This window comes from Lichenostomus cassidix, chromosome 2 (genome assembly GCF_008360975.1).
Source record: "Lichenostomus cassidix isolate B80296 chromosome 2, HeHo_3.0, whole genome shotgun sequence".
In the NCBI taxonomy this organism is placed as follows: domain Eukaryota; kingdom Metazoa; phylum Chordata; class Aves; order Passeriformes; family Meliphagidae; genus Lichenostomus; species Lichenostomus cassidix.
The window spans coordinates 12,554,372-12,569,366 of NC_139482.1; the positions used below are offsets into that span (position 1 = coordinate 12,554,372).

The 14,995-nt window shown below is 38.1% G+C and overlaps 1 long non-coding RNA gene across 1 annotated transcript in view; it reads right to left on the bottom strand.

Moving 5' to 3' along the window:
- Positions 1-7,290: 7,290 nt before the first annotated feature.
- Positions 7,291-14,995, bottom strand: part of LOC146440816 (uncharacterized) — a 111,631-nt gene continuing 103,926 nt past the window's right edge. Inside the window, exons 3-4 of the long non-coding RNA XR_014849678.1 lie at positions 8,513-8,556; positions 7,291-7,491 (exon numbers count right to left, since the gene is read on the bottom strand). This is a non-coding gene — a long non-coding RNA (uncharacterized LOC146440816). The remainder of the gene's footprint in view (positions 7,492-8,512; positions 8,557-14,995) is intronic.

The window sequence follows — 14,995 nt, forward strand, 5'->3', positions numbered from 1 at the left end:
AGAAAAGGCAGACACATAGACCATGAACTGAGTTTCAGTAATAATGTTTCTCAGAGGCTGGTTATGCTCCTGAGTTTTAAACACCACTCCCTTATTGAAGGATGATAACTGAAGTGAAGATGAGTATAAACATGTATCTGTATCTGAACAAAAGTGAGATTTGCACCAAGGCATCCTGTGATCTCACTCCTCTCCCAGTGAACCAGTCCTCTGACCTGCCCCGTGAAAGCTTTTCTTCTTCCTCCCTCACTGACAGCTCTGAGCATCCTTTTCATCCAGAGGTCTCTGCCATTTCAGATCACCTGCTCCACAGCTGACTTTTGCCCTAGCCCTGCTCAGGTTTCTAGGGAGTTCAGAAATGACCTTATGTTTTACAGAATTCAGTCAAGCTTTCAAACACAGTAAGAAATTTCAGAACCTATTGTATACAGTACCTGTCCATAATATGGCACACCAGAAATCTTCCTGTCCTACCTGCAGATTACACAGCTAAAAAGTATTTAACCTTCAGCACATGCAAGAGCAAGAAACAATCAGAATTTTTCCTCATAGTAGGGACATGAGAAATACAAACATCTGGGAAATCATTATGGAACAAAGCTTCCAGGAGAAAACTGACATTATAGTAATGCTGATATATAGATTATCATGGGTTTTAGGATCTGCTATGGAGCTCTTCACCCTTTGCCTTGCAATGGAATTTGCTAGAAGATACCAACAGAACTCCAGCCTCTAAACCTAAGCTTCATTTACTCCCAAAACAAACTATAATGATATTCTTTGAGCTGAGACTCCTCTGATTTGCTGGGTGAGAAAAGTAAAGCAAATAGCTTTGGAAGCTATTTCACTCCTTCACAGGGAGGTTTGAAGGGGATGCTTTTGCAGTGTGTTTTGTTTTACTGAGGGGTTTTTTTTGACAGTGTTGATTTGCAAGCCAGCAAGTTTCAGTGACTTCCCATTTTACATTGACCCTACCTCACTTGGTCTCCAGAGAGTTATTCTTCTGTTCATCACTTCTAAATGTTATTTTTGAATATGATATATGATCCTTGTTGCAGATCTTACCCTGCATTACTTCTCCAGCTCCCTGCTTCCTTATTAACTGTGTTTCATCCCTTTCTGTTAGGGGAAAGTGCAATTTTTACTTTTTTCCCAAATGCTCCAGCAGCAGGCAGGATAACATAAAGTAGCTTTCATTTTTACTATTACAGCCCACAGGATGTGCACAACAAACTGAAGCAAACAAACCAAGCAGCTGTATCAGAGTTCCTGGTATGGAACAAAATAATATCTTTCTTTCATCAGGATTCTCACCTGTGACCTCACATTGTCTATGGATGCATTTGGTATTGTTAGATGCCTGCAATACAGTGGTGTGGGATGGATACCAAAAGGTTTTCTTAATAACAAGCTAGAAGACAACAGGCATTTAAGGGTGAAATTCACTTCACAAATTTGAAGTGCTTGTTTTAGGATGAGGTGTATAAAATCTTACTTTTAAGGATTGAGTCTTTAGGGGCTTGGGGGCTGTTTGGGAGCTCTATATTAATTTGATTTCTCCAAAGCAATCCAGACATAAGTGGATCAAAAGTGGAAAATATATGGCAGACATTTACTTCTAGAAGATGTAGAAAACTGGGGGGTTAGTTCCTCTTCTTGATCATAGCAGGGTTGTATTAATTGTCTAAATGGTTTAAGATATAGTCCTCTGTAAGGAAAAACACCAGGTGATTAAAAATAACCACTCAGTGAAGAATGCACTAGGGAACACATTGAGAGAATGGGAGAAGTATTTTAGAACATATTTTAAACCCTGACAGTTATGGAAAACAAAATTCTTATAATCTCTATATGTTTCATGGTTTTCTTTTGTTCTTCAATAGTATCATGTCTTCTTATAATCAGAACAAGCAAAGAAATCCACCTAAAGCCAACTACAAATTCACCACCCAGATCTTTTTTTTAACCTCCCTGAAACTGCAGGTCATTGGGTTGGACAGGTGAGAACTTCCCATTCATTAAGGGCTCTGTAGCCTCATGGAAGTAATCCTGAAACAAAACTGAAATAATTTCTCCTAAAGATTATGCCAGTCCTCAGGTTAAAGAAAAAGCCACATGCTTATTTTCCTTCTACTGCAAATAAATAGTATCTATCTTAAGAGAGGGTTCATTGAATATGGAAGAGGAGGGAAACTTTTGTATTGATTTTCTTGGAAGTTTTGCCTGCTATATTTATTTATTTATTTATATTTATTTCATAAACTTCTGTAGTTCTCCTGGTAATGTCTGGGATCTTCCTAACTCATTCTGTACCACACAGAAAGTTGTCATAGGCTTGAAGCTGTTAATATGATTATATCATATTAAACCAAAAATTGAGAAATAGAAAGACATAGAGATACTCATCCTATATTCCTGGACCTCTTGTGTCAAAAGCATCCGTTTCAAAAACTTTAATTTCAGAGAAAGTCTCATGCATGGTGTGCTTTTCTGTGTTCGTTACGAAATTTAGACTTACACTTACCCAACTCTTCAACCAGGAAATAGAAAAAGAGAGAAAAGTAACATAAAATATTCTCCTTGGGTTGTATATTATCAGCTATCCTGGAGGATTAGAAACCCATTTTTTTTCCCTATGAAAGCTTCCTATTTTTGTTTTGCTAAGGGCAGAGTTTCTCTTCAGCTCTTACAAATCGACTTCTTCAACAGCTCTTCAGCTCAGCCTCAATTCCTGCAGACTCAGTTCTCTTCAGAGTGTGCAGGGGAGAATGGAGGATCCCAAAGAGCAAATGGGGTGCTTAGGGAAAGAGTATGGAAACAGCTACAGTACAAGACTAGTTCTTTGTTATGTGCTTGCAGCATTTGCCAACCAGAAGTTTAGAGAATTCTCCTACTCAGGACTGAATCAGGCCAGTTATTTCTAGTATCTACATACATACGTGTGTGTGTTTGTGTGTGTGTGTGAGTGTGTGTGTGTGTGTGTGTGTGTGTGTGTGTGTGTGTGTATGAGTGCATGCACAAATATATATTCATTAAAACTTAAAATCAACTCACATTTTTGGTCTCTGTAACACTCTGTGTCATAAAGTTCCATGTATTGTTTTGCCTGGTTTTTGCTACGTGGTAATTTTCAGCTCTAGTCTTGTAAAAAAATGGTAGAAAATTATTCCCCATCCCTTTCTCTTTTTCTTATTTTTCTAGCCCTCTCTCATATTCCTACTTGTCTCTCTTCTCTGAAATACAAGGTCTTAATCTATTTACTATATGTTCACATAGAAATCTTTCATATTTATTGCCATACTATTCAATCTTTTGCCTAAATATTCTTGCTGGTTTATATCTTTTATTCAGGGGGGACATCAAAACTTTTGGCAGCATTTAATATGTGAGTTCATCCCTGATTAACAAAAAAAAACCCATATGTCTGTGTTCTGATCCTCAGGTCTGTGATTCCTCCCTGACAACATGAAATCATCACAAAGCCAGCATGCTGAGGAGGATCTGCTCAGAGCTAGCTGGTGGGAAACACTCAGAGCAAGGAGATGCAACCACTAAATCCCACCCTTCTCTGGGATTTCACGAGCTCCAGATCAGGAGTACAAAAACCTTCTCATGAGGAGCACTCCATGGCATCATATATAAAATGCTGTATTGAATGCAGAGCACTCACTGGATCTGGGAGAACTCTGGTCCAATTCATCCCTTTCTGATGTTGATAATTCCAAGCCATCCTTCTTGGCTCCATAGGTGCATCCACCAAGGTGAACCTACAGGTGCATCTCCTCCCAAGTGACACCTGGACTGGTGGGGAAAGCATCCCACCCTCCTCAATGAGTCTTGGAGGGTATTTTTTGTAAGGTTTTTGGAAGCTTTAAAGGAAGGGATAGGGAGTGTCTTCTGTTCAGACAAGAGGAGTAACAGGGCACTCTTCAAAGGGAAGAAACCTGGATTTAAATCTACAGAATTTAGGAACTAAATTGAGGTTTTCTGCATGCTGGTCAAAAGCTCCAACTCATGAGCTGCAATACAAAGGGAAAAGACTGTTTATACTTTCCAACATTGTTGAAAGAGTGGGGGCATCTTTATTCTTGAAATTCTCCATGTAAAAGCTTGATTTTTGTGCATTTGCATTAATAAATATGAACAATTGTACACTATGTAGTGACACTGTTTGAAGAACAGGAAAGTAAGACATTCTTTCCTATTTTTCCTGGCATGCTCACGCTTCAGAAATGAGATTTCTAACCCAGTATAGCAGCACAAAAGTAGAGAAATTTTGTCCAACAAATTGCAGAATCTAGCAGCAGGGAAAGATAGGAATTTTTTTTTGCCTTTCTTTTTCCCTTGCTTTGTTGGTAAATTTTTTCCTGTAGATATTGGAAATGAACAGAGCAAAAGGAAAGGTGGGCTTGAATTCAGAAGAACTGAAGCTTTGATCATAAAAAAGTTAAAAGTCAGAGCACAGAGAGTACACATATCACTAGGTCAGGGGAAGTGATGTCACGCTCATAATGAGCAACAACAATGCTTCTGAAAAAAATAACTTCAAAAAATGCCTCCTAGATATTACATCAAGGGGTATGTTTGCATGTTAACTGCCTCCAAGCAATCTTTTATATTAAACTACTTTACGTGCAAGACTTCCAGATCGTTTACAGGGCAAGTGCCTAGGAAAGTAGGGGCTTTCCAAGCGCCTGAAAAGATTGTCTGACTGATTGTCTGTCTACAGGTTTTCTTTTAAACCTATTTTAAGTATATGATCCCATCCCAGCTATTTAACTCAGGAACCTGCCAATCACACACTGCCTAATTGAACTCTCGGCTACTGTAGGATTGCAAGCCACAAAGCATATGAGCAAAAATGTGAAAAAAAGGTTTTTCTGCTGTTATTTCACTCTTCAAACCCAATTTGAAAAGGTCAAATTTCAGATTGCACAACCCCATTGAGACTCAGGGACTAAACTGGGACAATCAAAAAAAAAAAAAAAAGCTAATTTTTTTCTTCTACTTTTGAAAACCAAGAGGAGGTATTCAATACTAGTTACTTGCTGGGGCTGATAGCATGGTCTTAGGGTGGGAAAAGGACAATGAAAACTGAAAAAGGGAGACATGAGTCAGTTTTTGTACTGCTGAGCTACTAAATGATGACTGACTGACTGTATGTCATCCCCTTCAGAGACACTTTTAATCCTGCTTTCTCTTGTTTGGCTTTTTTTTCTTCAAAGAGAAAATATGGGAAAACAAACAGAATTAGGGGCTAAATAAGGGGAAATACTTCTGGAATACATTCTACAAAAGGCTAGAAATAAACTGTATTTCAGAACGGTTGGACTGTGGTTATGAGCCAAAGCCCCCGGAGGTTAAGAGAAAATCTTCTTGATTTCAACATGTCAGAACCTAAACCTCAGTATTTGATGGAAATGAGAGTGGCAGTATCTATCTTGGCATGTATTAAACAAATTTAAACCACTTATTTAATCAGCATACAAATGTATTACCATTGTCTCCATGTTTATCGATTGACTGCATAAAAATGTGTGACCTCAGCTGGCATAAAACCTCCAGTGGAGTAGTGAGGGTTAATGTCAGGAGAGACATCTGAACCATAAAGGAGAAGGGACTTTACACTGCCATGGTCATCCATGCTCTTAAAAGGTATGAAATATGACTGAGTGAGCTCATAATGTTGGCTGAAGAGGAGTTACTCTAAGGAAGAAAAAGCATCTGACCACATACGCTCATGAAGCAGGTGGTTTGCAATTATGATCACCCCAAATGTTGTCAGCAGTGTGTCTGGCAGCCTCTTCAATATTTAAGGGGTAAGTGAGTGTTAATTCTATTGACTTTATTTGCAGAACTTTTCCCTTCCTGGGAGCATTAGTGACTGTCAGGCTGTACACTTTACATAGGTCTCTACTTGGTGTTTTACTTTTAGAGGATTTTTTTCCACCTGAGGCACTTCAGTCATGTAACTTCAGCAATCAATTTTGGCCCAAAGCAGCACAGGCCTCAGTCACAGAGAAGCAAGTATTTGCATGCAAGCTTGCTATTAAAGCACCAGGGAGAAGAGTGAGTACACAAAAGCTAAAGAAATTGGAATCTGAGCTGAATCATCACACAGTCAGCTAAATTACTGGCCCTGTAATTAGCCTTTTTGGAGGTCTCTTAATTGTTAATCCCTTTGCTGGTTATAATTGCTTTATTGAATCTAAATTAATCCAATTTTTTAAAAAATAATCATGCAATTCGAATGGCTACATAAAATTAAAAATATGGAAACTACTTTGCTTGAGAACTAATTTAGATTAGGCTCTGTTGAAAAAATTAGTCTTGGGAATGTTATTTTTTGCACATTTTTTGCATGAACATTGAGGTCCAAGAATGAGAGGGATTAATATTTCATTTCCACAGTGTATACAAAGCAGTTGTATTCAAAAATTCACTAGATTGGGAGTATCCATTGCATATGGAGAGCGAGTCAGTGCCAAATCAGAACTGGATCCACTCCAAGGAAAGAGAGCCAGGGGTTAGACATCTGTAAGGTGTTGGATGGGATGAAGACAAAGGTAAAACACTTCTGTTCATTACACATCTAGAATATTTCCTAGCCACTCATGTAAATCAAATTTTCCATACAAAAACCACCATATCTAAAGATGGACATTTGCATATTTTTCAGTACACAGGAATTTTATTTGGTCCCATAAGGACTGACTTAACCTGAGCATACACCACTGAAATATCCAAGGTTTTATCTGACCTAGCCTGGGATAGAAAAAAAAAATATCATCCAGGTGTCTGGGACTTCCAACACTACCAGGAATTACCTCATTATCCTACAGCACTAGCCTCATCAGATAAAGAGTATGGGGGAAGGACATGGAAACACGAGAAGGAGAACAGATAAAAGGAAACTAGGGAGAAGAAAAACATGTTGAGTCTTAATTGAGCTTGGAAAGGAAGCAGGAGGAGAAAAACACAGTTGGCTGGTTTATGATTTATTCTCTTTAGTGATCTATGTTCGCAGTAGATTGAAACGTGCTCTTGTTCCTAATATATATTTTATTCCTTGTTTATCAAGTGTGAAGTCAAGGATGAGCAAGTTGAAGTTATGGGCAAAGTATGATGCTTCTTTAGAGCCAGTCTCATGAGGAATTGCGTTGTAAAGCCCAGTGAGCATGTTAACATTTTCCAAGTGGATACACATCATTCTACCCTGAGCCTCAGCTCAAGGAATACATTGCTTTAGTGTGTTACAATAAACATCTACATTTATCAAACAAATAAACATCTGAATGTATTAAACATTATATAAACTTTTATATGGATAACATGCAATCTTGATGTCCAGTGCTTCACCAAAAAATCATCACTGACTGAGCCCAAGAAAAGAAACTGAGGTTAAATTTGGAAAGAGAAAGAGGAAAGGAAGAGCAGAGCCAGATACACAAACCAATGGAAATACAACCCTCTTCCTCTTTCTCCATTCACCTACAAAATTAAGGAAAGATGGTCAAGTTTGGAGAGGTAGGAAAGAACCAACACAATGAACAGAGATCACTGATAACATATCTCCAAAGTTACATAAATAACTGTTGAACCAGACTTTGCACTTTTGATTCCTTTTTGTGGAATATTTCACTGGCTTCAAGAGAATTTGTATCAATTCTATGTTGACATGCACATTTAAAATTCCATATTCACATGTACAGATATGTATTATCTTTTTTACAAATGACTTTGTGGAGAATTGAGGCTCCAGCAGGCTCCTGCAGTATACATGAGTATTTAGAATACCTAATATCACAATTAGACCTGACAAAAATGAAAGAAGTGTTTGAAACGAGCCCAATACACCTAAGTGTCCAGCTGCCCTTGGGACAGCAAGCATGTAGTAAAATGTCATCTTTGAAGTACATCTCTCTATCTCTTTCACACAGGTGAAAAACAGCCACTTCAGCAATGAAGCTTGCCAGCTGTTCAGAATTCTGTGTCTCTACATGCTGTTCTCTTCACTTGGTTATGATGCCATCAGTAACTCTGTACTTACAGAACTTTTAACTAAATGTATTTTAACTTGTGCACAGTAGAGGATTTTACAACACACAGCTATCAAATGAACCATTGTTATAACACACTTTTTTTTTTCCCATGATCATGAAATTCATAATTATATAGACAAAAAAAAATCAGTGTCATTTGGATGTATGTCTCAAAGTCCACATATGCATTTAGTGTTATTAACATGTTGTGGTCAATTTTTTTTAGTCCTTCTCCTTGTTTCATATAGAAGTGAAAGAAAAAACAACCTATGGAATCAATAAGTTCCCTATAGACAGCTCCAGGTATTTACCAGTATTTTTCTCTATTGTTTTAGTATGACTTTACAGGGAACCAAAAGTAAATACGTTAAAAGAGAAACCATCAGCATGCTTCTTATTTCTCACTACACTATATCAGCCCTCATGTCTCATTTACTCTTTTAAACTGCAAACACTTTTGGATTCCTTACCTTTTGCTTTAGCTGAGATCATCCTACTCTAGGTATAGCAGCACCTGTACAATGCCAGATATATCTGTCTAAAGGAAATGTACAGTGTGTTCTAGGACACTCATCTGTCCTGGTGCTGCATTCTTCAGTGGTCCAATGCCCAGGAAAGACACATTAAAAAGATATATAATCAAATTAACTATAGAAGTAGCACAAATTCTAAAGGCCAGTATGAAAAGATGGCAGAAACCCAATGGAGAAATGCTTTTGTGAGCTCAGGAGCATGCCTGTGACAATTTGGTAGGGAAACAAAACATCATGAGAAGACACTTTTAAGTGCTTTATTAAGAAAAAAAAAAAAAAGGTAATAGTTAACAACAAAATACAGTTAATTACTAGTAAGTGGGCTAAAGTGTTGACTCTAAGACAGGATAAGGGGAGTGAAGTCATACCTTTTATTAAGACTAATTTAGTAGTAATAAACAAAAATTCTTCAGGAGCACAAATCCCATTACGGGGGCAGATGCTTGTCTATTTTCCAGCTATATCAACTGGATTAGTAGGAGAGATTGCTTTTCCCCACAACCTTTCCTTGCTTGTGCTTCTAGGCTATCATACTTACAGCATTATCACTTTATCTTGAAAGTGTTCAATGATCTTTTTGCTGATCTCTTTGCTTAAAAGATCAGTTTCAATGTCATAGCTAACCCCATTAAAATCATAAATAGAAGAGTGAAAATCAGACTAAAAAAAGAAAGAATAATGATAGAATCTACATAGATAATATAGTTGTTTTCTAGTTGGCTGGCTCTGGTGTAATTCAGTTCTGAGAACACTGAAAACATTTTATTAGCCACTAACAATTATCTTTTGCAACTTGAGGGACACAGATTCCAGAAGAATAAAAAGGGCAAACACTTACTTTAAAAATGTCAAAAAGAAGAAGAAAGCCTAACTTGAATTACCAGCAAAATAACAAAACAAATAATGAAAAGGTCTGTGTAAGAATTTGGAATATAAACAGGATATAAGAGACAAATGATTTTTTAATAAATAAATTATGTAAAAGCAAATTTATTTCTCTCCATGGTAGATAACAATCTCTAAGGACAGAAGAGAAAAAATACTATAATGAATCTGGATTTTGGCTTTTGACATCTCACAGGGCATTTGTACAGACAAGCACATTTGAGATAGGAAATTATTTGGGAAATGCCATTCCCAGAATTAGTTATCAATAGTTATCAGTGATTCATTTTTAAATGAGCAAGATGCATCAGGTCAGATTCTGCTAGAATCTGCATGACTTGTTCATTATTGAACTGGCAAATGATTAAGAAGTTTTTTGCATTTGAAAATTACAGTAAGATGAAAAGAATTCAAACCTATCAGAGTGCAGAATGTACATTTTAAATTATCTTGGTGAACAGCAGAAATCTGAGTCCAGCTAAGCAATTAAATGAATTTACATGTACAAATACAAGTAAAATTACCTGCACAAATATAAAAGGGAGAATGACTAACCAGACAAACACAGTGTAGAAAAGAATCTGGCAGTTAGAATGGATCACAAACAAGCAACAAAATCGTTCAATTGCCTAAGAAGCAATCATGCTGGGTTAGAGAAAATTAGTACATTTTATGTTCAACACACAAAATATTCTTTCCTTTCTACTCAGAGCTGGCAATTCTTTACCTGGATCCCTGTGACCACTGCAGGTTATCACATTTCAATACAAAATATCAACCAGCTGGAGCAAGTCCCAAAATTACAAATAAGAGTGAATTTTTAAAAAGTTATCTAGCATAAAACTTAGCAAGAACTGAGCTTGGAAAGCATAATCCAGGAGGGGAAGGACTACGAGGAGGTTTGATAGCAGTTCTGAAATTTTCAGACTTTTTCTGAAAGTAGGTAATGAATTTTTTTCCCTAATCTTTTAAAAATAGAAAAGATTGCAATAAGGGAGAATTAGGTTAGAGGTTAGAGAAATAATACAGTGTGAAAGGCCAACTAAGCAATGAGTAACAGACCTACGGAGATTTTTCCTGATTGCTAGAAATTTTAAGGAGGAGTAAGCCAAACAACAGTGAGGACAGGTTTTCTGTATTGATCCTCTTTTGGAGTAAACTTTTGTTTTAGTGGATCTCATAAATATTGCACAAAAAGTATTATTATCAAACTGTATGCAATTTTCTACCCTTGCTCTTGTGGTGCTAGACATATGCCTCTATAAGAGCATTATAATGTAAGCTGAATATGAAAAATGAAAGTAAAATGAATGCCTTAAACAAGGAGTCAAAATCCTTTTAACTAGGCAGCATGCTAGTGACTACAGCAGAGGAGTGGAAACTGGAGATAAACATGATTCTCACAGATTTTTTACAGTAGACCACTGGTTTCAATCCAAATATTTAATTGATCCAAATAGATTAAAGTTTAATTATTAATTATACCCACAAAAATGAATGCCTTTGTGAGTAGTCCATACTGCATTGGCTTCTAAGGTTACTGCATGTTCACTTGTCTTTTCCTTCATATTAAAAAGTATATTAAATAAAGTCAATTTCTGCATCCTGTAGCTCTGACATGTCCATTATTTCAGAAATATCAACACTTACTACTTTGTTTCCCACTCTGAAAATTTCACGAGGTCATTAGTTATGTCATACTGTGAATCATATTTATATCACACAACCATGATTATCAATAAACCTATAGGTTTGATATATGTATCAGTACACCATACAGAGGCAAATCCTTCAAGCAGTATGGATGACACTCCTCTAAGTTTCTCAGACAGATGAAATAATGAAAATTACACCTTGGGCCTTTAAGAGGGAAGGTTGTTCCCATCCTCTCTGACATAACTAGATTCAAATAATCTCTACTTTGTTGTAGCATCCAAGCCTTTGTCACTTCTTACCTTAATATTTCTGAGAGAAATAATACTTGAATGTCTAATTAAGCCTGTGATGTCTTCCATTTCCAGCTCTTTATAGTGCTTTAATAGCACATGTGCACTGTTAAACACACCTCTCCATCTGGGTGGAAAAGTACCACTGAGGCCAGGAGAAATGCTGCACACAAAGCTGGCGAGGACCAAACCCATGAACAGTGAGAAGGCAGTGTGCTGAGCTTACCCTCACTACATCTGAAAGTCCTTCTCTTTCATAAAACACATTTCCTAGCCTTAAAAAATAATGGGGAATAGCAAAGAACAGCTGCTGCTGCAAGCAGCTAATGTTTTGCCTGTCCCTGTTGCTGTGGACTCATAAAACTCACAAGTCTTTCACTCAACTTTACTCAAAATGGTAAATACATACTAGCAAAAGAGTTTACAAGATCACACTTGCCAGTATGGATCCTCATAGTTTGAATAAATCTGTGCAGCTACATATTTTCTAATAAAAGTGAGCTACTAGAGCCTCCTCATAAAATACAGAACTATGAGAGAAGATTATTTCAGAAAACTTCTTTACTTCATCAATTTTTTAAAGGATTTCTGAAAAATCAATGTCATCAAAATAATATTTGAGAGAGGTTTAAAGTTATTTTTAAAAACAAATACACATACTTTCTCACAGGAAAGAGAAAGCTTATAGTGAGCTATACAAAACCACAACCTACGGCTGCTCTGATCATTATTCCCTGTTCTCAGTTACTGGAGTACATGCCAAAGCAGCTAAGATGCCAAGGTACAGGAATAAATGTGTTGGAGCTTTAGAACTGCCTCTGGATCTGTCACACGGCTGGACTGTCCCTGTGTTGCTTGTCTTACTCCAGAATGCCATTTCCTTTCCTTTCAACATTTTTTTTGCACATATTTTTTCTGGTTTTTATCCATTCATGAACAACATTCCACTCAAACCCCATATACATGCTGTGATACACAAGGTGTGTTTATAGAACCTTCAGGCTAATGAGTGCAGGTTTTGCTCAGGTGGGCAGATGGATTTTGGAAGCACATACCTACTGACATGGAAAATTCATATCTGGAGCCTTCCTGATGAAACACAGCCTGTACACACTCTGAAGCCTTCACAAATACAGACCACACCCTCTTAGTCAAGTACCCATTTCCTATTACAATGTCAGGGTTTTTTCCTGACTAAATCCTGTTTCAATATGGAAAACTCAGACTTTGTCCCATATTTCATGTGTCCTGACAGGAGAGTTTAGTGTGCTGTCTGGAAGCAGCTTAAGGACAGAGCTGTATTTGATTTCTATTTTGTATTCCACCGCTGACATAAAAACAGAACTCTTACTTTTCAGGTGGTGCTTGTGGGTACACCACTCGGACAGGAAGCTCCTGACAGCATCCAGAATTCCTGGTGTGGCTGACACTAAGGTGTCTGAGTCATTCCCAGCATCTGTACCTCCTACAGGTATGTACACAAGGTGGGCAGCCAGGGCAGTTTGTCTCAACACCCCCAACAAGAGCCACAAGGCACTGGGTCTTGAGGTCCAGCTAAAACACCAACTATCTCAATCACCCTGTTTGTAAACCACTATTACAACAAAGGGCTTGTCAGCAGGAATTAGATCCTGCAGGGCAAAGCCGCAGTCAGTGCTTGCATGGTATGATGCAAGCAAGTTCTGGACTTCCTCCTCCTGCTGCTGCTGTCCCTGAGTAGTGCCCTGTCAAAACAGGCATTGCCTGTCTTCCTACCTTCTTGGCCTTGGTTTTGAGCCATGGATCACGATGTGATGTGATTGGTGACCTATGGAGATAGGGAATGAGCCTGCATTCTCCTTTGGACACTGGACACATATCCAGCAGATGGAAGGGGAGGTATTACATCTTTACCAAGATCTATCCAAGGAGCTCCCCAACATCCACTGCCAGCTTGCAGCTCAAAAGCACAGCCTTTCTCCAGTGACAAGACACATTTACACAATAAGTTCCTTAAGGCACAATAAGTTCCTTTTTCTTTAAGAACAAGCCTGTGTTTTTGAGGAATAACAGAAAACACTATGTATGCATTCATAGATTGAAAAATAGTAACAAATATATTCTCAAAAATATTAAAAGTGCACATTAGGAACCATTATGAAAAGACAGTGATATTGCACAGTATGAATCACATTCTTACGTACAGAATATCCTAACCTGAATTTATCCTTGTTCAGCTTTTTCAGAAAGATGGAATAATCTCTGGGGACCTCACCAAGCACAAAGAGACAAAGTGATGTGTCCGCAGTAAGTAAAACAGTGATTCAGAAATGTCCTTCCTCAACCCATTATCTGTCATGCAATATTTCTTCACTTTATTAACAGGCTAAGAGATCATGTGAATTAATCACTGTGATTAATTGTGCTTATAGATAAAATGTATATTGCAGATTATGTATTATTATGTCTGGGGTTGGGGAGAAATCATATATTGCATCAAATGACTGTGTCAGTTCTGTTGCAAGCTCAGTCCTTGCTGCTCAGCTATAAATAGTGCTCACAACACATGTGAAAAGTATCATGCTCCATTCCGAGGTGGGAAATTGCTGAAGAAAAGTGTTCTGGTAAACAAGCCCTTCCTGATGGCTCTCTGAATATTTGGCAAGGAGCACAGGCCTGGTTTGCTCTGCTGACAAAATCTGCCTCGCTTCTCCCTGCTACTAAAGCAAGGCTGCTTGTCAGGGAAGGCTGAGACTGCTGATACAGAAACTGAGGAGTCTTGGTGTCAGCCTTGGGAAAGCCCAGCCAAAAGTGCACTTTTCATCAAACCATCTCTCGGGTACAGCCCAGGTGTTCATTGCAGCTCAAATCTCAGTTGTTAACACCATGTCCCTGCCAGCCCTCACCACAGGCTCAGCACTGCTCAGCCCCACATGGCAGACACAACAGATGTATTTTCCCAAGTTAGAGATTCTTGAGGACAACAATTTCACAGCCTGTACACAGCCTCTTTCAGTGCTGCTCAGAAAGGCATGTGTCTCACTGGAGTCTTCTCTGCTACAGCCCAACCACATATTTCTTTCCTGTCCGCCAATAATATGGAGAACAAACTATCCTCGTTTGTACCCTCTTTGGTTTGCTTTTGAATATCCTAGACAAGGTCACTATGCCTGCTAACAATATTTTACACAGTTCAAAACTGTTAAGTGCTCACATACCATCCTGCTCCAGAAAGTACACAGGATGCAGCATGGATGTTGCATGTAATGATTTGATGGAAAATATCTGCAAGGTGTCACACACCTCTGCTCTGTTCCACAGTGTCACATGGGCTCTCCAGTACCTGGATGGCTCAGCATTCAATGGTCTGGTTTCCCATTTCACCTAACACATGCACAGCGCTGACTGCAACTCTGCCAAACATCCCATGTAGTACCCCTGCCAAGAAGCCTGGGAATGTTTTCCCTTTCATTCATTAAGCCATTCTTACACAAGCACAAAATATGCCAGCTGACTTTGCTGTTACTAAACACACCACAAAACTGATATATTGTTTGTCCAATGTGTTTAGTCTGCAAGCAGCCACAATGGGATGTGTTCATACCATCCC